At 41.1% G+C, this 27,676-nt stretch overlaps 1 protein-coding gene across 5 annotated transcripts in view; it reads left to right on the forward strand.

The window, feature by feature from the left end:
- The window catches only part of FRRS1 (ferric chelate reductase 1), a 107,358-nt gene that overhangs the window by 20,245 nt on the left and 59,437 nt on the right, over window positions 1–27,676 (forward strand). The window lies entirely within an intron of this gene.

The following is a 27,676-nucleotide window of genomic DNA, read 5'->3' on the forward strand; positions in this document are numbered from 1 at the left end:
GATATTGTAAAATTTACCCTGAGCTCTGGTGAACCTCAGATGGCCACCACAAAAGGGCCCATCTTGCACAGCACATCAAAGCTTTGCTCTGCATACCTTGCTTTGGGCAGTTTGTATCTCAGTTTGCATATTTGTAACAGGGATTAAAGTCATTGGTCACGGTCATGTTTTGCCTTGGACAAAATGTCCTCCTATTTGTGTTTGTTAACTTGCGCATTTTCTTCTCAGCCATCTACCTCCCTTATTCACATATCTCCTTGCCCAGCTAAGATGCCATGCTGTATTTGTTCAATAATACTTCTGCTAGCTCACTACACTCCCTTCCCCTTCTGTCTTCTTTGTGGCATCTGCCAAGGCTGCAGTCATCGATAAACCAACTGCTTTCTCTACATCTATGCCTGAGCAGCCAAGCGCTGCTGGAGAGAATTACACAATAGGGCATGTTGATTTTACAGAAAATTAATTAAAATAACTTCAAACTGTATACCAACCCTGAAATGATTCTCAGTCAGTCTCTCTCCCATTTTCCATAAGGATTATGTCAAGCCTCCTCAAACCTTCCTCTCATCTGCTATGATTCTCAGAAGGTGATCTTGACTTTCATTTTATAGAGACAATAGAAGCTGTTAAATGGGAACTCCATCACCTGTCCCATTTCCAGCACACACGACCCTAACTGCATCTCTATCCATACTATTCCATTTCCCTTCTGTTACAATATGGGTATAATTATTTCTCCTCAGGCTAAATCCTCCTCTACTGCTTTTATTTTACCTCCTCTCACCTTCTAAGGTACCTGAAGTTATGGATTATCTTTTCTCTAATCTGAATATTCATACTCTCTCTCAGTTGAAGCTTTTAAAAAGGCTCAAGTTTTTCCCCAACTAAGACAAAGACATAGAAGAAGGAAAATCCTCACTTGATGCCTTCATTCTCTTTTAGCTACTGCCCTAGTTCCTCTTTACAGACAAATTTTTGAAAAATTGTCTCTATGTACTATTTCTATTTCTCTCCCACTAACAATCTCTAAACCATCTTCAAGTTAATTTTGTCCTATATTACTCTATCTCAGGATTTCTTAACCTTGGCATTATTGGCATTTTAGGCTGAATCAGTCCTTTATGTATGTGGTACCATCCTGTACATTTAGGATGTTTAGTTAGCAGCATTCCTGTCTTCATTCACTAGATGCCAGGAGCAGCCTTCTCCCTCCAGCTGTGACAACCAAAAATGTCTTTAGACATCGTCAAATGACCTCTGTGAGGCAAAATTGCCTCTGGTTAGGAATCATTATTCTATCCCCATGGCGCCTGTTAAGGTTACTGATACTTTCATGATGCTGTTTCATTTTTTATCTGACTTGAAATCACAGTGGCATCTGACATTGTTAACCTCTCCCTTCCTGAGATAACATTTTTCTCTAACCTCCAATGACTTAATATTTTCTTGATTTTTTTACCTCTCAAATTGTTCGTTTGTTTCTTTCTCTTTCTTCCTCTCTTTCCCTCCCCCCCCTTCTCTCTCTCTTTCTTTAAATCTCCTTTGCAGGGCGCCTGGGTGGCTCAGTTGGTTAAGCGACTGCCTTCGGCTCAGGTCATGATCCTGGAGTCCCGGGATCGAGTCCCGCATCGGGCTCCCTGCTCAGCAGGGAGTCTGCTTCTCCCTCTGACCCTCCTCCCTCTCATGCTCTCTGTCTCTCATTCTCTCTCTCTCAAATAAATAAATAAAATCTTTAAAAAAAAAAACAAAAACAAAATAAATCTCCTTTGCAGGTTCATCCTTTGCCAATGGATAATTAAATGTTGGCATTCTCTTCTTACTCAGCTCTCTTTCTGGGGACTCTCATCCCCATCCAAGGCTTTAGTTTCCATATTTATACTTCTGTTTCCAGCTACAAGGAACTAGCTTCAGTATGGTAAACAGGCCAACCTTCCCACCAACAGCAACGAAAAAGCTGGAGACAATAGTTTATCCATAGCTTGTGAGTCTTATCTCTGTGTGGTAGCCTTGTCCTTTAGAGAAAACAGAAATCTCCTAGTTTTACCTTTTGAAAGGTAAGAAAATTAGTTCTTTTTTTAAAAAAGATTTTATTTATTTACTTATTTGAGAGAGTGAGAAAGAGAGAGAGAGAGAGAAAGAAAGAGAGAGAAAAGAGGGAAAGGGAGAAGCAGAATCTCGCTGAGCAGAGAACCCAACGTGGGGCTCGATCCTAGGACTCCAAGATCATGACCTGAGCTGAAGGCAGATACTTAACCAACTGAGCCATCCAGAAACCCCAGAACATTAGTTCTTAATGAGAATAATACAGTTAAAGATGGAAATGATGTTTCTTAAATTGGCCTAGAAGGGCCTGAATAATCTGCCTCCACCCCTGCCTCTCACCCCTGTACCCTCCCTAACCTCATCCTCCATCACCATCCCTCTTGTATTCCTACTCAAGGCAGCTGACTGTGGTTCAGTCCTTTGCTCATGCTCCACCACAGGATTCTTCTGCCTAGAATGCTCCTCTTGCTCACCTCTACCTACTTAACTCATCCTTTGGGTCTTACCTCAAGCAGACTTCCTCAGGCAGCCTTCCCTGACGTTCCTAACCAGTGCCAATCCCCCATTATGGAGGCCTTTAATGGTCCCCAAACATCTCCTTATGGCATGGCACAGGAGCAGTTTTCCATCTACTTGTGTGGTTAATGAGACAGCAGAATACAGTTGAGCGGTTAAGAGCAGGGATTTTGGAGCCAAGAGTTTGCTCATCTTTAAAATGGGGATAGTAATAGAACCTACCTGTAAGGGTTGTTGTGAGTCTTGAATGATTAGTGTATGTACAATGCTTAGAATGGTGCCTGGAAGATAGTAAGCATATGTAAATGTCTGCTGTAGTTTTAAAAAAATTAATTATCATCTGTCTCTCCCACTATTTTTGCTCATCAATTTTTACTCAGTGCCAACACAGTTTATGACACATGGCAGGCATGTGGTAACTGCCAGAGTAATGTATAAATTAAAGTGTGTGGAAAAAGAAATGCTGTATAAATGCAAAGCACATTTGTATAGATGAAAAAATAGAGATTCTGCATTTTGTTTTTAAAATGATTCTACTATAGTCATTCACTGTTTTCATTTGCACAATCTAAGCTAAGAGGAAAATAGGTGATTTCTTAATTTTAGGAGAATTTAAATAATATTTTATGCTGGTTGAGTTCAGTATAACAAAATCATTGAAGTCAGAGTCATTGAGTTAAAATATTATAAATTTGATGGGGCACCTAGGTGGCTCAGTCAGTTAAACATGCAATTCTTGATTTTGGCTCAGGTCATGATCTCAGGCCCCATGTTGGGCTCTGTGATGAGCGTGGAGTTTCTCTCTCTCTCTCTCTCCCTCTGCCCCTCCCCCCACTCACATACACTCTCTCTCTCTCAAAAAAAAACTAAAAAAATTATAAATTTGAAATTTATATCCGAATTAAAATTCCTATATTAAATACATAAGAAGTAGATATAACTTTCCCTAACGGATAATGAAAACAAACATCAATCTTGGAGGGTAAGGCTTACATAACAATGAATTATTTTAGCTTTTAAATGATCACACAAGATTTTGTAAACAAATTTTCACACTCAATTTTTTTGATGACGAGATATTAAGTAAATATGAATCTGACAAGAAAACTTGGCTCTGTAAGCATGCAAATGAGATTATGTATCTGGCACAGAGGTCACTGGATTCTTTGAATCATTATGAATTATTAGATTAATAATTTGAGAAATAACCATGCTACATGAACAATGATAATTCAGTGCAAAAAATCTAAAGCCATGAAGAGATATTTATAAAGTAGTATATTACCATCGGTAATAGTCAACTCAGGCTGCCATAACAAAATACCACAAATTAGGTGGCTTAAACAACAGAAATATATTTCTCTCAGTTCTGGAGGCTGGGAAGTCTAAGATCAAGACGCCAACTGATTTTATTCCTGGTGAGAGCTCTTCTCCTAGTTTGTAGGCAGCTACCTCTCACTGTGTCATCACGTGGCAGAGAGAGAGAGAGAGAGCTCAGGGCTCTCTTATAAGGGTACCACTCCCATCAGATTAGGGCCCTACCCTTATGACCTCATTTAACTTTTATCACCTCCTCATAGGCCTTATCCCTAGATACAGTCATATTGGGGGTCAGGGCTCAGCATATGAATTTTGAGGGGACATAAACATTTAGTCCATAACTCCATTCAAAAGAAGGAGAGAATATGATTTGGGTGAATATGCCAAAAATCTTTAGAGAAAGAGGCTTTTAGGATTGACTTCACAGACTTTGGGCTTGCAGAGTTGGCAGGGAAATTATGCCATGATCTAAATATTATATGTGTAAAGCAGAAGGAATATAGGATTTGTGTGGGACTAGTGAGAATTTGATTGGTCTCCTAGTATGTGAGAGGGAAATGAATGGAAAGTAGGTGAATTTTAAGTCATTGAATAATTCAAATGATGAGCTATGGAGTTTGTACTTTATTTCATGAGCAATAGGGACCCATACTTTTAAAAAGGAGTGATATGATCAGAGCTGTCCTCACAGTATATTAATCTGAGAGAGACTTTTTAAAGAGCTAAAATTGGTAGCTTAGTGCTGGTCTGGTAAGGAGGTTGTATTAATAGTCAGGAAGGAGGTAATGAGAGCCGAATCCATCGTAGTGGTATCAGGTACTTACCTATGAGTCAAACATCGACTCTTCCTCAATAAGACAGGTTTCTAGTGGGGAAACATACAAATAAACTAATAATTACAATATAATGGGATAAGTGCTAGGATAAGATTCAATTCACTAGTAGTATTTAATAATTCTAAACTTGTATATACCTAATTAAAATACTCAATATTTACAAAGCAAAAATGGATAGAACTACAGGGAGAGGTTGACAAATCCTCAATCACAGTGGAATATTTCAACTCATATCTCAAAATTAATGATAGGCTAAGCAGACAAAATAGTAATAAAGATATAGAAACTTTGAATAACGCCAAGTAACTGTATTGATGTTGGCTCAAATCAGAAAACAGTATAGGCCCAGAGAATAATGTATGCAACAACTAGAGCATATGCCTTGATGCTGTTTCTCCTTTCCGCAAATTCTCTTTCACCGTCACCATTTTCCCATTTTTCAAAAGAAAGGAATACCTCTTCTCCATCCCAGATTTCCCATGATGCATCATCTCGGGGCATACAAACTTCAGAGGTCCAATACTGGTGTCGGAGAATTCTCTCTTAATCATAAACCTTGGGCCCCTTGGGTGGCTCAGTTGATTAAGCAGCTGCCTTCAGCTCAGGTCATGATCCTGGAGTCTTGGGATGGAGTCCTGCATCAGGCTCCCTGCTCGGTGGGGAATCTGCTTCTCCCTCTGACCCTTCCCCCTCTTGTGCGTGCCCTTTCTTTCTCTCTTTCTCTCTCTCTCTCAAATAAATAAATAAAATCTGTAAAAAAAAATCATAAACCTTTCATAGGTCATTGTCTTTTCCTGTCTTATATGAACGTCTGTTAAGGGTGAGTCATGACATTAGGAAAGCGGTGATTTGACCGGTGTTGGGATATTCCAAATTCAGTAATATGGCACAGTGGGACCGATGACAGTTTTTGTTTAACTGCCTCACCTCTTTCATATTCATATTTTGTCATAATGAGTTACTGCTGAGGGAGTCACACACACTCGGTCCGGAGGGTCAGAGAGGCAGGCAGCAAGATCAGGGGTGCTGTAGCCCCCATGCTGTGCCTGTCGCCTGGCCAGTCAGAGGGCTGGAGTCGCCAAGGGCTTCCCCTGGTGAGAAGCACCTCCTGAATAAGAAACTGGGAGAAAATGGTAGCTACGGTTTCACCAATAATTACCAATCATGATGAAACAGAAAGAAGCTTTTCTTAACTACTACTAATAAAAAGAAAATGTATCAACTATGTTGAAGAAAGGTCTCGGTTTTCTATTTTCCCCAGAGAAAATGGTATAAAAAGGCATCGCCGTTTGAAGGGGTGATTAAAAGTATCAGCCCAAAACTGTAGAAGAAGTGTTGCAGAGATATGTTAAGAAGTATATTTTCTGTTCTTCTAGGTCATATGATGTTTGTGGACTTTATCATCCTTTTAAAATTTATAATTTGTTGTGATTTTATTCTTTTTTTTTTTTAAAGGTTTTATTTATTTGACAGAGAGAGACATAGCGAGAGAGGGAACACAAGCAGGGGGAGTGGGAGAGGGAGAAGCAGGCTTCCTGCGGAGCGGGGAGCCCGATGCGGGGCTTGATCCCAGGACCCTGGGATCATGACCTGAGCCGAAGGCAGACGCTTAACGACTGAGCCACCCAGGTGCCCCTGTTGTGATTTTATTCTTTTTTTTTTTTAAAAGATTTATTTATTTGACACAGAGAGACAGCTAGAGAGGAAACACAAGCAGGGGGAGTGGGAGAGGGAGAGGCAGGCTCCCCGCCGAGCAGGGAGTCCGATGCGGGGCTCGATCCCAGGACCCTGGGACCATGACCCGAGCCGAAGGCAGATGCCTAACGACTGAGCCACCCAGGCGCCCCTGATTTTATTCTTGTATTACAAAAATATTTACTTTTATACTTATTCTTTAAAGTGATAATATTGTATTCTTTTTTTTTAAGAGGTCTGTACCTCAAGCTATATTTGAACAAGACCTAAATCCCTCCCCAGACCTGATATTTTTTCTCTATCTTTCTCTTTCTGTCTGTTTCTCTCATCATTGCTTTTCGTGTTCTTAAAAGCAGGACCTATACTAATATATATGGGATGTAGAGCAAAGTATTCCAAAAATATCACCTAGGATATAGTGCCCTAAATTTTAGAAAAATGGCTTTATTAAGTTAAGATTAAGTCCTGCCTCTCCAATGTTAATATGTTGTCTTAATTATTAGATGCAAAATAAATACTTAATATATTCTCAGTTTTGCAAACAGAACTTCTTGTGTATAAGAACAAGATTTTTTTTAAGTACAAGAGGTACAGATAAAAAATAGGAATAGCTAAATCCTGACTTATTCTAGCAATAAAGTAATATTAACCCATGGATAAATAAACCTTCAAACATATTTAAAAATATTAGGTGGTCAACTTAAACATCTGTGGATACACAGCTTTTCACATTACCTTCAAGGGCATGCAAGCACAAACATTTGGAGACAACTGATCTGGACAAATAACTGTGGAAGGCTATAAAAATCAATCATGCAACTCCTTGAAGGGAGCCACCATCTATTTTTAACTGTACTGTTGGCAGATTTCAGCGACAGCTGTATCAGACGGAGAGAGGCTGCCGGACAGTGTGGAAGGACACTGTGTTGGCCCACTTATTTTCAGTTGTGAAAGCTTCTTTTCAAATCCTAGTATTTAGAAGATGCAATTGAGACTAACATTTTTTATAGTTTGGGGTGGAAATAACTCCCATTAGTGCTACATAATAGGTAGCATGGTGGTAAAATCCATGAGATTGGGTGTGAGCTCCACTGAAATGTAGGTAGAAAAGAGAAAAGGTTCATAATGTCAGCCCTGGGGGCACTGCGACATTGAGAGGTGGGGATTAAAAAATCAAAATAAAACAGGAGAAGGGAACTGAGATGGAACAACCAGGGCAGAGTTTGGAGGAAAAACAGGAGAGCAGGGCATGCTGGATGAGAAGTGAAGGAAGGGTTTCTGGGAGGAGAGTGAGGGAGGTGCTGCTGATGGGTCCGCAAGAACGGAGATGTAATTGGTGACCCAATGAACCCAGTTCGTGGGGTTGAGTATCTGATAGGTGGAAGAAGAAAGGAACCAAGGATGCAGGTAAGACAGACCTTTCAAGGAGGTTTGCCCTAAGAAGGAGCAGAGAAAAGATGTGGTAGCTGGAAGAGGAGTGTGCCGTTAGGACCCTCTTCTTTGTTTTTAATATCAGAGAAAGAACCGCGTGTCTATTTACCATCAGTGGGACTCAGTGGAGAGGTAAAAAGTGATGATGTAGGAGAGAAAAGGGGAATGTATCAGTCTAGATTGGGGCAAGAAGCAGATGGTGGGCACAAGTTGGATAATTTGGAGTTTTAAAAGGGATTATTTATTATACAAAATTATGGTCAGAGTATAAGGAAAACAAAGGGATAGTGCAGTACCCTGGGGTAAGTTACAGATTGGTATTAATACCCATTAGGGGAGCGGGAAAAGTTACCAGAATCTGGAAAAAGGGAGCTGTGTAGACAGACCTACGTGTGCCATTTGGTGGATGGACTAAGCCAGCTCATAGAGAGAGAGCTGGAAAAATAAATGCCCCTCCCTCCACTTTCCTCCCTCCTGTTACATCCCAAGTCCTTTCCTGGGCACCCCATCCTTCTCACTGGACAGAAAAGTCTGGAAACTGGAGGGCAGGGGAACCTGCTGATTCAGGGCAGACTCTCTGGCAGAGAGTGGGACAAGGGAAGGAGGAAAATGGATCTGAAGGGGCAAACAGAAAATTCTGCACAGGAAGAATGGCAGAATTGAAATGTGACCTTGAGTGAGAGAAGGAGAACCTGGTGTACAAGTGGAGGGATTAGCCATAGAGTGGGAACACCTGTGGTTCACGCTCAGGACGGGCAAGAAGGCAGAGGGCCAGGGTGCAAATGCTGGTAGGTTGTGTGATATGATGGTAGGAGGTTAGAAATGGTCTCTGAACTTGATTGTAAAATCATCTATGGCAGGAATAATTTCCTTTTTGTCATCCTCCCAGGGTGATGAGTACAGACTTGTAACAATTGCTCATTGAATAGTTATTATACCCAGATCCTACTCAGAACCTGCAGCGAATGTGTGGTTTTCACGTTGGCAGTGAGTTTAGTATAATATTTGTTTTTTAGCTATATAATCCAAATGAAATTGGGATGACCACTTGAAAGGGAAAAAAAATGTCTTTTCCAATGGCATTTTTTTTTATTTAAATAAGAAATTATAGCTGAATATGAACCAGATGCATTTGCTCAACACATTATAATTATTGTAAGAAAATAGTTTGAGTTTGTTATAATCTTGTAAACCAGAGATTCTCAATCCTGGTTGTATCGGTTGTGTACCTGAAGGCATTAGAAATTGAGCGTCTGGAGCCAAACACGGCAAGCTTAAGAGACATTTGACTGAGTATGGATCCTGTCCTGAGTATGGCTTCCCTTTTTGCTAATTCCAGTGCAATTAGTCACCACGTTCTGGTTCTAGGTCTGAAATGACAATTCTCTGGGCATCTGACAATTAACCTGTCCCAAACCAAACCTTCGTATTCTCCCTAACACACTGCATTCTCTTCTCATCTTCTTACACCTTGAAATAATTCAGGATTCAGTCTCCCATCTGTACACTCAATCCATCCAATTCTGTCAGCTCAACCTTCAAAATACATTGTCATTCAGATCCCATCATTTGTCCTGCTGTCATGCTACTCCAGCCCTCTAGATAAGTATGAATCATGGATTTCATATATATTATATATAACAGTTAGAATATGTCTTAGAGCAATCATTTAACACCATGAATCGTGAATTGTGTTGTTTCCCTGTTCACAAGCCTCCGCTGGCTTCCCATCACACCCAGAGTACAATCCATAGCCTTCACTGGGGCTTACCTCACCGCCCGCCACTTTTCCCCTTTCCCATCGCACTCCAATTTCCTTGAAAACACCAAGAGTGCTCTCACTGTTTTCTCATCCTGGAGTAAAGTTTTCTCCATATTTCTGTGGGGCTCATCTTTTCAGTTAACTCACATCTTTGCTCACATTATTAACTCCTCAAACGATTGCATGCGATTGTGGTTTGCGTGGGCATATAGTTGGCAGAGGATAATATTAGCATTTATCATTCCTCCAAGATTAGCTAACTATTTGTCATCTCCATGACTGTTCAGGTTTCACAAGGCACTTTCAACTTTCTACCTCTTTGGCTGTTCTTTTAACACAAAGAAATTTCTGTACAGTGTGTGTGTAAATATATGACTATGTTTGTGGGCATGTATATATAGCACTAATTCTTTCTCCTTAATGTCTCTCATTTGTAGAAATAATATTCCCCATTTTATTTGATACTTTTCTTCCCCTGGGATTTCTCAATAGTGTCAGTTCTGAGCTAGACTGGCTCTACATAAGACCAAATATGATACTTTTAATTAATGTGCTGACTCGTTTGGCTGTTAGTACTTGAGAGGAGAAGTCTTTATAAGTATGTATTTCAAGACAGCTTATTCCTTCTCCCTGAGACCCTCACCACTGTTCTAGGAATTGTGGGAAGAATACGGTGAACTGTATGGGTCCTCACTCTTCAGGGGTAGTGCTTTATGGATAGTGCTTTGAGGGTGGGTGGGTAGAAAGCTACTAGTTACCTCCCTCTCCTTCCAGTGATCAGACAGAAAGGAAAACATGGGTTGTCACTGAGGGAGATAAATGTGCTTTTCTGTACTCTCAGGTGCTCATAATACTTCAAATTTCCTGACATCTACTGCCACCGTGTGGGTATTTACAATTACTGAATTCAAACTTGAGTGTTTCCCTGTTTAAGCCTGGTCCTAAGCACAGAATTTTAAGTTTGTTTTAGTGTCGTTCAGCCTCAGATTGGCTCCTGCATCCCCTCCAGCTTCCCTGTACTCTCAGACTCACAATGAGTTTCCATTATTACTTTTCTCTTCCCTTATGCTGCAGTCTGTTAAAGCAGTGCTGAAGTCCTGCTGCTGATACTGTAATGACTTTTAATTTTTGATAACTGCAGTTTGAGCCAGAGAGACCCCAAGATGATCCCCAAGGATCTCTGTTTCCTGATATTCATGCCTGTGTATCCCTTTCACCTTGAGTGTGCGTGGGACCCGTGACTAGCTTCTAACCAACAGAATATGGCAGAAGTGATGGGAATGACCCTTCCACAATGACATTACATGGCACTGCAACTTCCATATTGCTAGCAGACTCTCTAGATTGCCTTCTGGGCTCGCATGCATGAAGCAAGAAGCCATGTTTGGGGGGGCCCAGTGAAAAGGAACTGGGGGCCACTACAGGCTGTCAGCGGGCAAGAAACAGAGGCACCAATCCAACAGGACATAGCCAGTTGAATCCTGCCAACGACCACGTGAACCTGGGAGCAGATGGCTCTCCAGTGGAGCTTTTGGATGAGATGCTACCCAGGCTGACACCGGGATTGCAGCTTCAGGAGAGATCCTGAAGCAGAGGATGAGGTTAAGCTGTGCCCAGATTCTATGAGATAATAAATGTGTGTTGTTTTTAGTTCCTAAATGTGTGGCCATTTTTCTGCAGCAATAGCTAATTAATACACAGTTCTTTGGTTTTACGTATGTGACTCCCCTCCTTACAGGATTGCAATATAGGTCTTTAGAGACCATTCTTGGAAATAAATGTAATTGACAAACACCATTCTGTGCTAGAATTGTCCGTCCCCTCCTTCCAAGGGGCTGTTGTGCCTGATTCCTTTAAGGTAAGTTTTCACTCAGGAAATACCTCAGCTATTCATACAGAGAGAGTTCTGTTGGAACTGCATATATAATTCCCAAATAATAGTGGGTAGGCTTAAATCCAGCAGTGGACTCAACTTAGCCAAAAACTGAGATCACATACCTTGTCGGATAATTCATCCCCTTCCAGATGCATTTATATGATTGTAGCTATAGTGATTATGACAGATATTAAACTTATTTTTAACTTTAAAAAACGCTCATGTCAGGGCTTTGTCATGAAACACTTGACTAAGAGTATGAAACACTTGACAGAGAGTGCTAAAAGGCAAGGGTGGGGAGAGGGAGTAACTCCCTTTATCACGGACCATCAGCTTGATCCTATCCTACAACCAGGGCTTTTTTTTTTTTTAATAACTACACGGAATTTCATATATGTTATGGAGAGCCAATTGTGTTTTGTCAATGGCATGCTTCTGATGAACCAGTCTGATAAATGTAAAGGAAATTCACCTGTAGTAACTGGTAATTTATTAACCTAAGCTGCTCCTAGTATCAACATCACCTTTTCTCATGAAACATAGAGTTTTGTAGGGGGGTGCCATCAGGATCTGCAGTTTCTAGAATTTAATTTACTCTTTTCGAAAACCAGAATAGCATCTATTCAGCTCTGGTACAGAGGCTTAAGTACATTTAAACTCAAAAAGTGCTCATAAATTATCTTGTTGGCATGATTGAAGTAAGCTTGGTTGTCAGGCATGCTCAGTTTCTTTCTTTTTTTTTTTTTTAAAGATTTTATTTATTTTTATTTGAGAGAGAGAGAATGAGAGAGAGAGAGAGAGCATGAGAGGGGGGAGGGTCAGAGGGAGAAGCAGACTCAGCAGGGAGCCCGATGTGGGACTCGATCCCAGGACTCCAGGATCATGACCTGAGCTGAAGGCAGTCGCTTAACCGACTGAGCCACCCAGGCGCCCAGGCATGCTCAGTTTCAACTGAAGGGCAGTGGATGTCAGTGAGCCCTCTTGCTCAGCTATAGACGCGGACGGTTGAAACAAAAGATAGATAAGACCACTTAACTCATGCTCTAACCGAAACCCATTGTTCTTATTTCTTATGGCACTTTCTTGAGGCATTGATGAAGAGGTTTTGCAGTGACTGGAACATTCCAATAGCCAAGCCCGAAAAGCTCTGATAGCAACAGAATGCCTAGACCACATCCATTTCCCTGCCCATGGTTACATGCTGAACACATACCTCACTCCCCCACCTATGCTGTGTACCCTCCGCCTGCTCTCTTGCATGTACCCCACCCCAGCCTCTCCCTAGAAAATTCTGGATGTCCATCTTGTGGGTGGAGAGTTCAATTGTTAAACTTTGAGCCTGCCATCTGCCCGGGCTGCCAACACCCGAAATAAATTTCTCCCTTTCTCTCTCTTTTTTTTTTTTAAAGATTTTATTTATTTGACAGAGAGAGAGAGAGATAGCGAGAGCAGGAACACAAGCAGGGGGAGTGGGAGAGGGAGAAGCAGGCTCCCACAGAGCGGGGAGCCCGATGCGGGACTCGATCCCAGGACCCTGGGATCATGACCTGAGCCGAAGGCAGACGCTTAACGACTGAGCCACCCAGGCACCCTCCCTTTCTCTTTTCCAAACCCTCATCTCTTGAGTTATTGGCTTCTCTTGCAACAAGTTTATCTGAGTTTGCTTGGCAACAGTTGGCAAACCCAGCCAGGAGCAATGCTTTCCATTTGTCCAGCCCCTTCTGGATTTCCTGGAATGGAGCCGTTGGCCAGGGTGGGAGTCACGCATTGGTTTCCTGAGTCAGCAGCTGTGATTGATCCATCAACAATGGAAAAGGGGAGGTTGGTAGTTCTGGGAAGTTCAGTGCAGACTTGATTAGTCTGTACAACTGATCCTCCTGATGAGTGACTTCCTGTTCAAAGTAGAGTATACGTCACTATCCAGCCCTGCACTGGACTCTTCCTGAACATGAACTTGCTCATGGTGCATCTTCTGATGGGTTAGTCTTTATTTGCCACCTTTCACCACTATCCCTGGTTTGGGCATCTCAAAACAAAACAATCTCCACTGTCCAAAAAAATGTAGAAAATTGAGGCCAGAGGCAATATTTAAATTTAGGTGAGATGTCATGATGGTTCCAAAAAACTATTTTGGTCTAATAGAGAGGGAGACACAGACAAAAGCAGATGCACAAACTGGGCCAGTGTAACAAGCAGAGGTGGGCACAGGTAGGTTCTTCATGGAAACACACATGCCTGCTGTAGGAGTGCTGATAATGCTTACCCCGTCTTCTGCCCTCCATCTTGTTCATGTTTGCTCCATGACCTCGCTTGGGGCTACATGTTCTGGGCCCTTTGGAGATTAATACACGTATCTTAGAAATGCCTGCCAAGGCCAGGTTTGGGGGAGGCTTGTTGTGGTTTGTTAGAGATAACATAGTCGTTTCCCTTCCTGATGCACAAGTGGTGCCACAAGGTCTAATGAAAGGTTAGCTGTTAGGTGCCTATAAGCCCTTGGATTTCACTAGAGTGCCCCTCCCCAAGTGTCCCCTTACTCTATATAATTTGTGGACTGAAGTCTGGACTTTGCAGAGAATAACAATGTGGCTGCCATGCATCATCCTCCATCCTATGCCCCCACTATTAGTTACCCTGAATAAAACTGTGTAAACCGTATGGAGTTGCCTGCTTCCTTCCAGTCTCAAAGAGCCTTCTCAGTTTGGGGGATACTTTACTGTCTCTCCCCCACCTCCCAATACCTGGGACACCCAAAACTGGGTTCACCTCTTTGTGGGTGTCTAGCCAAAAGATATAATTGCGCCAAAGAATTGGAAAAGGAAGAGTCTTATTTGTAACAAGTAAAGGAGAACACTGGGGATAGGGCATAGTTCCCAAGGCAGTGTTTCCTCAAACAACAAAACTGGGGAAGTTTTAAGCTAAGGGTGCATGCATATGCATGAAGGTATGCATATTCAATGGAGAATTCAGCATGGAATTGGGGCAAAAGTCATCTTAAGGTGACAGAGTCCAAGTCTTAGTTGATTGAAGTCACAAGGGCTGGCAAGGGTCGGCATCTTCAATTCTCTGGCTGCAGTTGGTCCAGTATCTGATTTTAAATCCTGCATAAGATAAATCAAGAATGTGTGTCAGGTCAATCTTTACTTTTGAACCAGCTCTGGGAGTTCTACCGCTGATTTATTGTTCCTGACCTGATAGTGGCTATTCATTCTTGCAATCTTTTGTTCCTTTAAAATCATTAGCTACTGGGGTCTATTTTGCAATTTCAACATATCCCAGGAAGTTCTGCAAAAAAAATGTGCTTGGTCAAGTAGTGCTGGTCAGCCATAGATCACAAGATGGCTGGGAGCCTAAGATGACTTTTCTTCTTCTTTTTTTTTTTTCTTTTTCAAGATTTTATTTATTTATTTGAGAGAGTGCAAGAGAGGGTGTACGAGCAGGGGGGAGGGGCAGAGGGAGAAGCGGGCTCCCCGATGAGGAGGGAGCCCAACGTGGGGCTCAATCCCAGGACGCTGGGATCATGACCTGCGCCAAAGGCAGATGCTTAACCGACTGAGCCACCCAGGTACCCCTAAGATGACATTTCTTATGTCAGGAAAGCTATGTCTCATCTTTCTTTCTCCAAGAACTGTCAGTGGGCCCTCTTCTTCAAGTTTAACCAACAGTTAAAACCAAAAATAGACAAAACCACTTAACTCATGCTCTAACTAAAACCCATTGTTCTTAATGCTTATGGCACTTTCTTGACGAATTGATGAAGATGTTTGGCAACAGCCAGAAGATTCCAGTTGCCAGGCCAGAAAAGCCCTGATAGCAACAAAATGCATAGAAGAGTTCTCATTCTCTGCTAAACACATACCACCCCCCACCCATGATCACACACCCTCTGCCTGCTCTCTTGCATGTGCCCCACCCCAACCTCTCCCTATAAGACTCTAGGTGTCCATCTTGTGGGTAGAGAGAGCTCAGTTGTTAAGGCCTAAAACTGCCACCTTCCCTGGCTGCCAGCACCCGAAATAAGTTTCTCCCTTTCTCTTTTCCAAACCCCCATCCCTTGAGTTATTGGCTTCTCTTGTGATGAGTTTATCTGAATCTGTTCAGCAACAGTGTTGGTGAACTCAGTCAGGAGCTATGCTTTTGATTTGTCCATCCTCCCCGGGATTCCCTATGATGGAGCAATATGGTCGTGGCAGTGCACCAGGGCTTACCCTTTCATTTCCTGAGTTAGCGGCTGGGATAGATCAGCTATGGTAGATTTGTGGGTAACAGGACCCCTAATTCTGTTTACAATAGCACGGTGGAACTTGGGTCAATTTTTTTTTTTTTTTTTTTTTTTTTTTTTAAAGATTTTATTTATTTATTTGAGACCGAGAGAATGAGAGACAGAGAGCAGGAGAGGGAGGAGGGTCAGAGGGAGGAGAAGCAGACTCCCCGCCGAGCAGGGAGCCCGATGCGGGACTCGATCCCGGGACTCCAGGATCATGACCTGAGCCGAAGGCAGTCGCCCAACCAACTGAGCCACCCAGGCGCCCGGAACTTGGGTCAATTTTGAGAGCACTAAGACAGAAGTGTGAAGCCAAAAATGGTGGGGAGGGGCAAAGACTGACCCATCAGAAGACCCAGCATGTGCAAATTTATGTGCCGGAATAGTTGGGCTTAAGGGTTGGAAATTGGAGGAAGTGGCTAGATTAATGATTAATTAGTCATTTAATTAATCAATTAATTAAACAACCTTTTGTTCTTGTTGTTCACTAAGCAGATGGGTCATAAGGTCTAATAAGATATAGATCTAGGGCGCCTGGGTGGCTCAGTTGGTTAAGCGACTGCCTTCGGCTCAGGTCATGATCCTGGAGTCCCGGGATCGAGTCCCACATCGGGCTCCCTGCTCGGCAGGGAGTCTGCTTCTCCCCCTGACCCTCCCCCCTCTCATGCGCTCTCTATCTCATTCTCTCTCTCAAATAAATAAATAAAATCTTAAAAAAAAAAAAAAAAAAAAAAAAAAGATATAGATCTAGCCCACAGTGATTTTATAGTCTCCTACAGAAAAAAAGATGAGCGTAATAAGTTAACTTAAGGGATGGCAGGAGGACAGGAAGGAGATGGTTAGAGGAAAATGAAGGGGGCAGGGTTTTGGAGGTTGGGGAAATGGGTGAAGGGGATGTTGGGGAAAAAAGATTTTTCTCTATCCTTCAAAGTTTTTTTACTGGTCTAGGAATTAAATAGACAGGAGACAGGTTAACAGGAGAAGGTCAAATTTAATTACATATGTACCCATTCTTATGGGGGCTCCATAAGAATATGAGGCTCAAAGGCAGTCAGGTACTTCAAGCTTATATGCCATCCAGAACTAAGGAGAGAGGGGTTGGGGTATGGGACCTCAAAGGGGAGGAAGACAATTCACAGGAAGATGAAAATGAGTAAAGGATGTGTGATGAACAAAGGTCTGCCGGACCTACAAAAACAATGGGACACAGAGAGGAATTTTAACAAACAGACTTTGCTAGGTTCCTTGCAGTCTACCACACCTAGTTTGTATTATACTGTATCTATCTATGGTGATAGCTCCCTTCCTGGAACAGTTCTATCTAAATTTTTTCAGGCAGTGATAGGGAAGTACAAAGGTTCTTTCTGATCCTTCTGTTTCTTAGGAAAAAGTCAGTTAAAAATAATCCACATGCCGGGGTGCCTGGGTGGTTCAGGCAGTTAAGCGTCTGCTTTCAGCTCAGGTTATAGTCTTGGGATCCTGGGACTGAGCTCCATGTTGGGCTCCCTGCTCAGCAGGGAGTCTGCCTCTCCCCCTGCTCATGTGCTCTCTCTCTCTCAAATAAATAAAATAAAATCTTTAAAAAAAATAATCCACATGCCAAAAAGGTACATTTTGGGGTGGCAAATTCTGCGCCCCTAGGGGTCAAAAGGAACAAACTTAATAAATGTCATTGGGATGTAACATGCAGTATGGTGACTACAGTTAATTTAAAGGTTGCTAAGAGAGATCTTAAAAGTTCTCATTACAAGAAAATAAATTCTGTAACTTTGTGTGGTAGTAGATGTTAATTAGACTTATTGTGGTGATCCTTTCACAATATATACAAATATCAAATTATTATGTTGTATACCTGAAATTTATATGTCAGTTACATCTCAGGAAAAATGTAATAATAGCAGCATTTTTACTCAATAGAGAGTTTTTATTTTATTATATATTTACATATTTATTTATTTTAAAATTTATTTTATTTAAATTCAATTAATTAACATACAGTGTATTATTAGTTTCAGAGGTAGACGTCAGTGATTCATCAGTTGTATATAACATCCAGTGCGCATTACATCATGTGCGCTCCTTAATGCCCATTGCCCAGTGGCCCCATCCCCTCCCTCCAGCAACCCTCAGTTTGTTTCCTATAGTTAAGAATCTTTTGTGGTTTGTCTTTCTCTCTGATTTCATCTTATTTTATTTTTCCCTCCCTTCCCCTCTGATCTTCTGTTTTGTTTTTTAAATTCCACATATGAGTGAAATCATATGATAATTGTCTTTCTCTGACTCATTTCATTTAGCATAATACCCTCTAGTTCCATCCACATCGTTGCAAATGGAAAGATTTCATTTTTTTGATGACTGAGTAGTATTCCATTATATATATATACACAAATGCACCACATCCTTTAAAAAAATTTTTTTTTATTTATTCATTTGAAAGAGAGAGAGAGAGAGCATGCGGGAAAGCATGAGCAGTGAGGAGGGTCAGAAGGAGAGGAGAAGCAGACCCCCCCCACTGAGCAGGGACCACCCCCCCATACAGGGCTCAATCCCAGGACCCCAGGATCATGACCTGAGCTGAAAGCAGATGCTTAACTGACTGAGCCACACAGGCACCCTCACATCTTCTTTATCCATTCATCTGTCGATGGACATCTGTGCTTTTTCCACAGTTTGGCTATTGTGGACATTGCTGCTATAAACATTGGGTGCAGGTACCCCTTCGGATCACTACATTTGTACCTTTGGGGTAAATACCTAGTAGTGCATTTGCTGGGTCATAAGGTAGCTCTATTTTCAACTTTCTGAGGAACCTTACAGTTTTCCAGAGTGGCTGCACCAGCTTGTTTTCCCACCAACAGTGAAAGAGGGTTCCTCTTTCTCCACATCCTTGCCAACATCTGTCATTTCCTGACTTGTTAATTTTATCCATTCTGGCTGGTGTGAGGTGATATCTCATTGAGGTTTTGACTTGTATTTCCCTGATGCTGAGTGATGTTGAGCACTTTTTCATGTGTCTGTTGGCCATTTGGATGTCTTCTTTGCAGAAATGTCTGTTCATGACTTCTGCCCATTTCTTGATTGGATTATTTGTTTTTTGGGTCTTGAGTTTGATAAGTTCTTTATAGATTTTGGATACTAGTCCTTTATCTGATAAGACATTTGCAAGTATCTTCTCTCCTTCACCCGACAGGTTGTCTTTTGGTTTTATCAACTGTTTCCTCTGCTGTGCAAAAGCTTTTTATCTTGATGAAGTCCCAGTAGTAGAGGTGTTTAGCAAGAATTTGCTGCAGCCAAGGTCACAGAGGTTGCTGCTTGTGTTCTTCTCTAGGATTTTGATGGATTGCTGTCTTACATTTAGGTTTTTCATCCATTTTGAGTTTGTGTTTGTCTATGGTGTAAGAAAACAGTCTAGTTTCATTCTTCTGCATGTGGCTGTCCAATTTCCCCAGCACCATTTGTTGAAGAGACTGTCTTTTTTCCATTGGATATTCTTTCCTGCTTTGTTGAAGATTAGTTAACCATAGAGCTGAGGGTCCATTTCTGGGTTCTTTATTCCGTTCCATTGATCTATGTGTCTGTTTTTATGCCAGTACCATACTGTCTTGATGATTATAGCTTTGTAATAGAGCTTGAAGTCCAGAATTATGATGCCATCAGCTTTGGTTTTCTTTTTCTTTTAAAGATTTTATTTATTTATTTTGACAGAGAGAGAGAGAGACAGCGAGAGAGGGAACACAAGCAGGAGTGGGAGAGGGAGAAGCAGGCTGCCCGTGGACAGAGAGCCCGATGTGGGGCTCGATCCCAGGACGCTGGGATCATGACCTGAGCCAAAGGCAGACACTTAATGACTGAACCACCCAGGTGCCCCTAGCTTTGGTTTTCTTTTTCAACCTTCCTTTAGCTATTTGGGGTCTTTTCTGGTTTCATACAAATTTTAGGATTATTTGTTCCAGCTCTGTGAAAAATGTTCATGGTATTTTGATAGGGATTTCATTGAATGTGTAGATTGCTCTGGGTAGCATAGACATTTTAACAATATTTGTTCTTCCAATCCACTCAATAGAAATTTTTGAGTTCAAGTATTTTTATTTAATTTTTCCTTTGTGTTGTCTTATTTTATTTATTTTTTAAAGATTTATTTATTTATTTGAGAGAGAGGTTGGGGGAATGAGCAGGAGGGGCAGAGGAGAAGGAGAGAGAATCCCAGTGGACTCCATACTGAATGTGGAGCCCGATGTGGGGCTTGATCTCATGACCCTGAGATCACAACCTAGCCAAAACCAAGAGTTGGACGCCCAACTGACTGCACCACCCAGGCACCCCTCCTTTGTGTTGTCTTATTGAGTTTGATTTCAACTTGATGTTGACAAAGAGGAAAATGAGTACCAAAAATAAAATATATATATATGTATATATATATATAACTTTGGCTAAGAGAGAATATCTGTATTTATACTTAAATTGTTTTTCCAGAACTAAAAATATGTAAAGATATTCCTTATGGAGCCTAAAATCTGAGGAGAGGCTATGCTATTAGGCTGAAGCTTTATTTCCAACTAACTGTGAGACTTCATACTAGTCATATAACTTTCTGAACCTTTAAAACATTCCTGACCTTTAAAGTAAATGTGTAATGGGAGAAAGAAAGATAAGAAAAGAAAATGAGGGGAACACAGAAGAAACATGTGATGGGACAGTTTGGAGACAAGAACCTGCTTGAAACACCTGGAGCACTACAAAGCATTTTCAATGGTAGGAGCTAGAGGGGCAAGCAGCAATCATATTCTAAAGGGCTTTGGTGATATGTGTAAAGGTGGAAAAATAATTTTCCCTCTACCCTGTAAGGGGTAAGGGCAGGCTGCCCCAAGGTGGGTTACTTTGGCACGAAGATTATTTTGAGTTAAAAAGCAACCAAACCCAGTAGATTCAGGAAAAGCTCCCTACCTCCCCCTAAACTGCCTAAAAATAGTTTAGATAGAGAATTTGCTCTGGGAAGAGGGTTATCATCATAGATAACTTCATTATACTATGAATTAAGTGTAGTAGCCAGGGAGGAACCTAGCTAGATCTCTTTGATCAAAGTCCTCTATGTCCCATTGTTACTGAGTGGTGCAGCAAACATTTGTTTATCAAATATTTATTCTTTTTCATCTTTTTATGCATTACATTCCTTCTTTTTGAAGTCCCAGACCCCTATGCCCTTCTCCATAGTTCAGGATGACATGTGTACCTCATTGTGTCCATTTTTGGAAATTTCCATGTCTGTGTGGATTTCTTGTATGTAAGAAATTGTTTGATTTTCTACCATTAATCTGTCTCATGTCAACTGAATTCTTAGTCCAGCTAGAAGGACCTTGAAATGGACAAGAAATTCTTGCTAACAATTGGTGTAGCTGGTGGCAAGATACTTGTTGGATGTCATTCACCCCAGACACTGCTGTAGCTGAGAGATATCTGACAAACAGTTGGCAGAAGGTAAGATTTATTATGTCAGTCTCCTGGAATCTCTATCTGTGGAATCTTATGGAGAGTGGTAGTGTCCTATTTCTCTCTTTCTAAATTTAGATTAGCAGGAGAAAATGTTTTTGGAATCAGTTCCTTGGGCTTAGGGATTCTTTGGTTGAAATTGGTAGAGTACTCTCTGGTTATTGATCCATTTCCTCCCAGGAATGGTCTTTGTTTTTCTTTGTGTCTTTTATGTCTTATGTCATAAAAAGGATAGAATGCAGGCATAGGCCTATAATCCTGCTGTTGGAGCCGGCCCCACAGACTGGTAAAATCACAATTCTCATCAGACCAGAGTCTGTTTAGACAAATTTTGCTGTGGCTTACAGATTGTTGCTGAGGGACATCTTAGGAGCCAAAACTGCAAAATTGGTGGGCATGGGTTGAACACTTAAAAGCTGTTAGAGCACTTGCCACCTTAAGAAAACTCTCATGTTAGGATAAGTTGGTCATGGAATGGGTTAGATCAACACTAGGTTACCTGCCAAACTCAAGAAAACTTCATTGCAATGAGGAACACTGTAAAACAACACATAACTCTGTGACACATTATGAGTTTGGCTCCAGGAGATCCAAGGCTTAACTAAAGCTGTTAAAGTGCATATATTTTTCCTTTGGTCTTGTTCTGTGTCCTAAGAGCTTGGCTCTGTGACTGGTGAGAATATTCACTTTGGTCTCCACCATCTGGAGGGTGCACTTACTGGGGTGCACCTTGGTGGCCAGTTAAATAGACTGGGGATCCGAGTTTCTTTCTCTCTCCAGTTGTACAACTCACAGGGGTGTTTGCTACAAGAGATTCCAGCCCAGAGGAGCCTTTGTTATCTCACTCTTTGTTGCTTGTTAGTGCTGGAAAGTCCCATTCCCGAAATGCCTGCCTGGTGTCATAGGTTAGGGGGTGGTCAGTGACTGGAGGTGTTTCATGATTAATGGGAGACTGAAGACACTGTTTTCACTACGGAATCCTTACTTGCTGTGCAACAAAGGTTTTTGCTTACTTAGATTAATTTTGGGAGTAAACTTTGGATCATGGGGGCTACATCATCTCTGCCGTCTCTGGATGCCTCTTCCATCTTTGGTTAAACCATTAAAAGGCTTATTGGTTTGAGTTGCTATTAATAGATTCTACTCATCAATGACTAGGTGATGGATCCTTTAAATTGGCTATGTTTTAAAAAAAATTATAAGTTTTATGGAGAGTTTTCAATGGTCTTATTAGCATAATAGGTAGCCTTAGGGACTCCCTTGACAAATTAAAAGAACAAAAATCAGACTTCAGATTTAAATATAAATGTCTGCACCCAATGTAAATTCCCTTCTTAAAATCCAGCCTTGGGGCGCCTGGGTAGTTTAGTTGGTTAAGCGTCTGCCTTCAGCTCGAGTCTTGATCCCAGGGTTCTGGGATCGAGCCCCTCATCGGGCTCCCTGCTCTGCAAGGAGCCTACTTCTCCCTCTCCCTCTGTCCGCTGCTTCCCCTGCTTGTGCTCTCTGTCTCTCTGTCAAGTAAATAAATAAAATCTTAAAAAAAAAAGAATTAAAATCCAGCCTTATCTACCTGTTTTAACTTTTCTTCCCCTACAAGATTTAGAAGGAGCACTCCAGCCTAATCTCTATGTTTGAAGAATACAGGTTTTTCATGTAGATGCTAGAAGCCAGGAAATGAATTTAACAAAAGCATCCGACACTGGCATTAAGGCTCACTTTACTCCTATCTCCCAGGGCTCTGTAATCAGGCCCTGCCAGCCTCAGGCATTCCTATGCAATGTCCTTTGCTGGTGTATCCTAGATCCCCACTGTATCTCTTGGACAGTAGCAGATCTTTTAAATTATAAAACCCTTTTACCTCTACTTTCAAAAGATCTTACCAAATTTAGAGAGTAATGCAAAAGATTATTTGATTATATTCACAGCTTCCCCTTCATAGAGGAAAGAGAGGACCAAAATTTCTCTTAGGCCTTCTTACAAATGATCTGCAAAAGGCTAATATTCAGGTGCTAATAGAAGCCAAGTTTAAAATAGTGCACCCAGAACAAAGGCTTTTGTTAAAATGCTTCACACAGACTTTACAAAGATAAATCTTTTGAGTCCCACTTTAGTTAAAAGCTCTCTCATATACAATAAAGAGTGAATTTAGTTTAAAAAGGAACACAGCCAATTCCTTCATATTGAGGCTGCAATTCCAGTTATTTGGGGAATTAGAAACAACTGACTTTGCCTTACAAATTTCTACAAAACCAAAAATGCAACTCTAGAAACAAGTCAAAGCCTACGTATTTTTACCAATCCCCAAAACTTGCCTATTCCTCTCAAAATGTTTGTAGGTATTATAAAAGATCAAGATATTGGAATAAAATTGTCCTATACTTGCAAAAAAAAAAAAAGATTTTACATTATTCTTCTGTCCCTTGAAATTATAAATCTTGTCTTTAAAATGTAAACATAGTCCATAATCTCCTGAAACTGAAGGGAAAAAAAAGGAGGTGGGGGTGGGGGGGGGGGGGAAGAGGCCTTTTAAAAATACAAATTGCTAAAAAATCTCTTGTGCCCAGACTCTAGCACCTCCAACAGATAGGCTCTAAATATCCACCTTGGAGAACACTCAGATACTCCATCTTTGCCTTTATGATGTAAATTTTCTACCCTAGCATAGCTAGGACCTAGGAACCATTTTTTGAAATGCAAATTTTAGGGAGAAGTGTTTCATTAGGGGGAAAAAAAGAGTCTTTGGAAATTGGACCTTTAATATCCTCTCCACAAATATTAGTAAAACCAGTATAAGATTTTGGTTGCATCTTGTTTGTGTATTTGTATGTGTGTCCAGATAGGCTGTACATGTGAAATATTTTCTCTGTATCTGGCATTGCTAAAATTAATTTGTAAAAGAGTTCTGCTTAACTGGTTTGAAGACAAGCACTTGTAGGAACTGGGTATTCTAAAACTCAGAAAGATAGAAACTAACCTAAATGTTTTTCAAGTTCATATGATCAAGGGAGAATATTCAGTATTAAAGCTAATTTAGGGGCGCCTGGGTGGCTCAGTCATTAAGCATCTGCCTTCGGCTCAGGTCATGATCCCAGGGTCCTGGGATCGAGCCCCACATCGGGCTCCCTGCTCTGCGGGAAGCCTGCTTCTCCCTCTCCCACTCCCCCTGCTTGTGTTTCCTCTCTCGCTGTGTCTCTCTCTGTCAAATAAATAAATAAAATCTTTAAAAAAAAGCTAATTTAAGGTTGTTGGTTTAATTAAAATAGATATGTCTTTAGAGTTCTTAGCATTAAATAAAAACTTTTATTCTGCTTATATTACTAAAAGTCAAATAAGTTCATGTTATTTCTGTTATAAAATTTGTCAGAAAAAAAAGAATAATGATTGACTTTGTCTAATGCCTCACGAAGTTTTACGGGTAGTCTAAACATAATTGTAAATTAAATAGACATTTAATAAGATAAAAAGGTTTGTAGGCAAACCTTTACATAGTTTCCAAAATTTTGGTAACCTGCACCTTAAAGTTTTGCTAACTTAAATGATGAATAAAGTTATATTCATTAAATATCTAGATCATTTTCAAATAAGATAAAGTAATGAAACATTAGGTACTGAACATAGGTTTATCTACTTTTATTACAGAGAAACTAAAGATAAATTTGTGTCTTTTAGTAAACATGTCTTATGCGTTATTGAGAGGATCATACTATGAAAAAGCACATTTCTAGAAATTATGAAATATATTCATAAATTTGCCAATCTAAAGAATTCTGGTGTGAGAGTTCACAATTGGTTATGTAGGGCCACCCCAAAGGGCAGGCCATCCCAAGATGGGTCACTTTGGCATGAACATTATTTTGAGTTAAAAGCAATCAAAACCCAGAAGATTCAGGAAAAGCTCTTTACGTCTCCCTCAACTGCCTGCTTGTACCAGGAAGAGAGCTATTAACAGAGATTCCTCTTTACCTGGGAAACTTTATCTGCATAATAGGGCAACTTTTGTTTTCTACACATCTCCTCTCACCTTCCTGGTGATGGTCCTTCTCCCCTCTGCATCCTCAGACCCCTACCCTTCTCCTTAGCTCATATAAGCTTCATATTGCTTCACTGTCTTTGGACTTTCATGTCTGTTGTGGATTCCCTGTGCATACAAAATTAAATTTTATTTCCTTCTATTAATCTGTCTCATGCCAGTTTGATTCTCAGTCCAGCCAAAAGGACCTTGAAGGGGACAGGAAATTCTTCTGCCCTTCCTTTCCTCATAAAAACCCCTTGCTTTTACCCTACAAGTGGGACACAACTTGGGTTAATCCCTGTATCTGTGTTCCCTACATTGCAATTCTTTGACTGCAAATAAACACTTATTTGCCTCATTGTGGCTCTTTATGATGTAGTTTTTGAATATAGGTAAGGTTCAGTGGGGTGAGGTCCGGAGCTGATGACCAAGAAAGAGTTCTTGAGATGTCTTTGGTGATTTTTATTAAAGCACGGGGACAGAACCCGTGGGCAGAAAGAGCTGCTGCACGGCAGTTGTGAGGGGTGACTGATTATGTACTATGGGGTTGGGGGAGGTAAGGAAAAAGGGAGGTTTTCAAAACAACTTTCATATGCTAAAGAGGACCTGTGAGATACTGGAGGCCTTGCCATTGTCAAGGTTGTTTTTCCTCTCTAGTAAGGCATTAACATTAAGACAGTTGTGAGCTTCCTTGTGGAAGTTAGGTTATTGATAAGAATACTTTTTTTCTTGGGGCGCCTGGTTGGCTCAGTCAGTTAAGCGTCTGCCTTCGGCTCAGGTCATGATCCTAGGGTCCTCGGCTTGGGTCATGATCCTAGGTTCCTGGGATGGAGCCCCACATCAGGCTCTCTGCTTGGCAGGGAGTCTGTTTCTCCCGCTGCCCCTCACCCCACTTGTGCTCTCTTTCATTTTCTCTGTCTCTCTCAAATAAATAAATTGTTTAAAAAAAAAAGAATACTTTTTTCTTATAAGTCTCTAAGACTTTGGTAAACTGAGGGAGACTCCTGTCTTGCAAGACTGTGATCTCTATAAGTTAACCATTTGTTTTTCCCTTCCCTTAGTTTTAGGGCAGGCAGGAGTGCCTGAAGAATGTCACACATATACCACCTTGGGGGGAGGGTGTTTGTGGGGTGTCAGCTCACGTTTTGTCCGCAGCTTGCCTTCTGCTCCCTCATCATTTATTTTCAGGTTAAATAGTCCATGCAGGAGGCTGAGTATGCCATATCAGAGCCATTGGAAGAAAACTAGGAGAAGGTGGAGTCACAGATGCTAAGAAAATGGTATCAAGAAACTTGGAGTGACCAGTGGTATCCAGTGCCACAAGAAAATCAAGTAAGATGAGAGATTATCTTTTGAGGTGGAGAAGGCTTACATTTTAATTGAAACATGGTGTTGTTACTGAACTTGAACTTGTCCATGTACCCAGTGCTCAGTAAGCCAGTGTCTGAGACACTGGTTTTGAAACAAAGAAAGCTTTGTTATCAGAAAGGCAGCCCTGGGAGCCTGAGTGGCTCAGTCATCTGCCTTCAGCTCAGGGCATAGTCTCAGGGTCCTGGGATCGAGTGTATCAGGCTCCCTGCTCAGCAGGGAGTCTGCTTCTCCCCCTCCCTCTGTGCTCTCTTTCTCTCACTCTCTCTCTCAAGTAAATAAATAAAAAATCTTTAAAAAAAGAAAAAACGAAAAAAAAGAAAAACAGCCCAGCAAGAAGGCAGGGGATTATTCCCAAAGCTGCCTTGCTTGTGTTGAGCCTAGGGACAGCTTATCTATGTTTGGGGAAGGAAATGAATACCTGAGAAGAGGGTGAAATGTTTCTTGAAACCTTTCAGGGAGGGTGCCTTGAAACAGTTTGGAGGTATGCATTCTTCCAGACAATGAGGTGCCGTTTGGGACCTGGTACAATCAGGTATGTCAGATAACTTCAAGACAAATGTTACTGTTTGATCCCCATTAGATTTCTGCAATCAGTGGGTGAGCAGGGAGTTGTAGTGGAAAAGGCAAAGTTAATGATTAATAAGATGTGCATAAAACTGTAATTAACTAGGGAACAAAACAGAACACGGAGCAAAGTTAATGCAATTAATACAATTATGGTTCTACTTATGCTTTGAAAACAGGTCCAGGAACCAAGCGTCTGGCCTTACCTCCTGCTTACTACATTTTTCAATCTGGTCTAGTTGGTCTAGTGGAAATTTCTACATGTTTACTTTGTGCCTTCAGATACTCAAAGTTCACATGCAGCTGTGTATTTAGATCTATTAATTATCTTTGTGGTATTTGGTAGCCAGCAGGATGACTGGGCTGATTCTCCAAAAGGTCACCTACTCTAAAGCAAAGTTGGTCTGATGATAAGCCCAGTCCTCTCCCTCAGAGGTAATAGAAAATATGTACAGATCTTCCTCGACTTACTGTCGCTGACCTATCATAGCTGCCAACTCAG

The sequence above is a fragment of the Mirounga angustirostris genome, unplaced genomic scaffold, assembly GCF_029215605.1.
Source record: "Mirounga angustirostris isolate CCGP_5_RB_7025 unplaced genomic scaffold, mMirAng1.0.hap1 SCAF_4, whole genome shotgun sequence".
NCBI lineage: Eukaryota > Metazoa > Chordata > Mammalia > Carnivora > Phocidae > Mirounga > Mirounga angustirostris.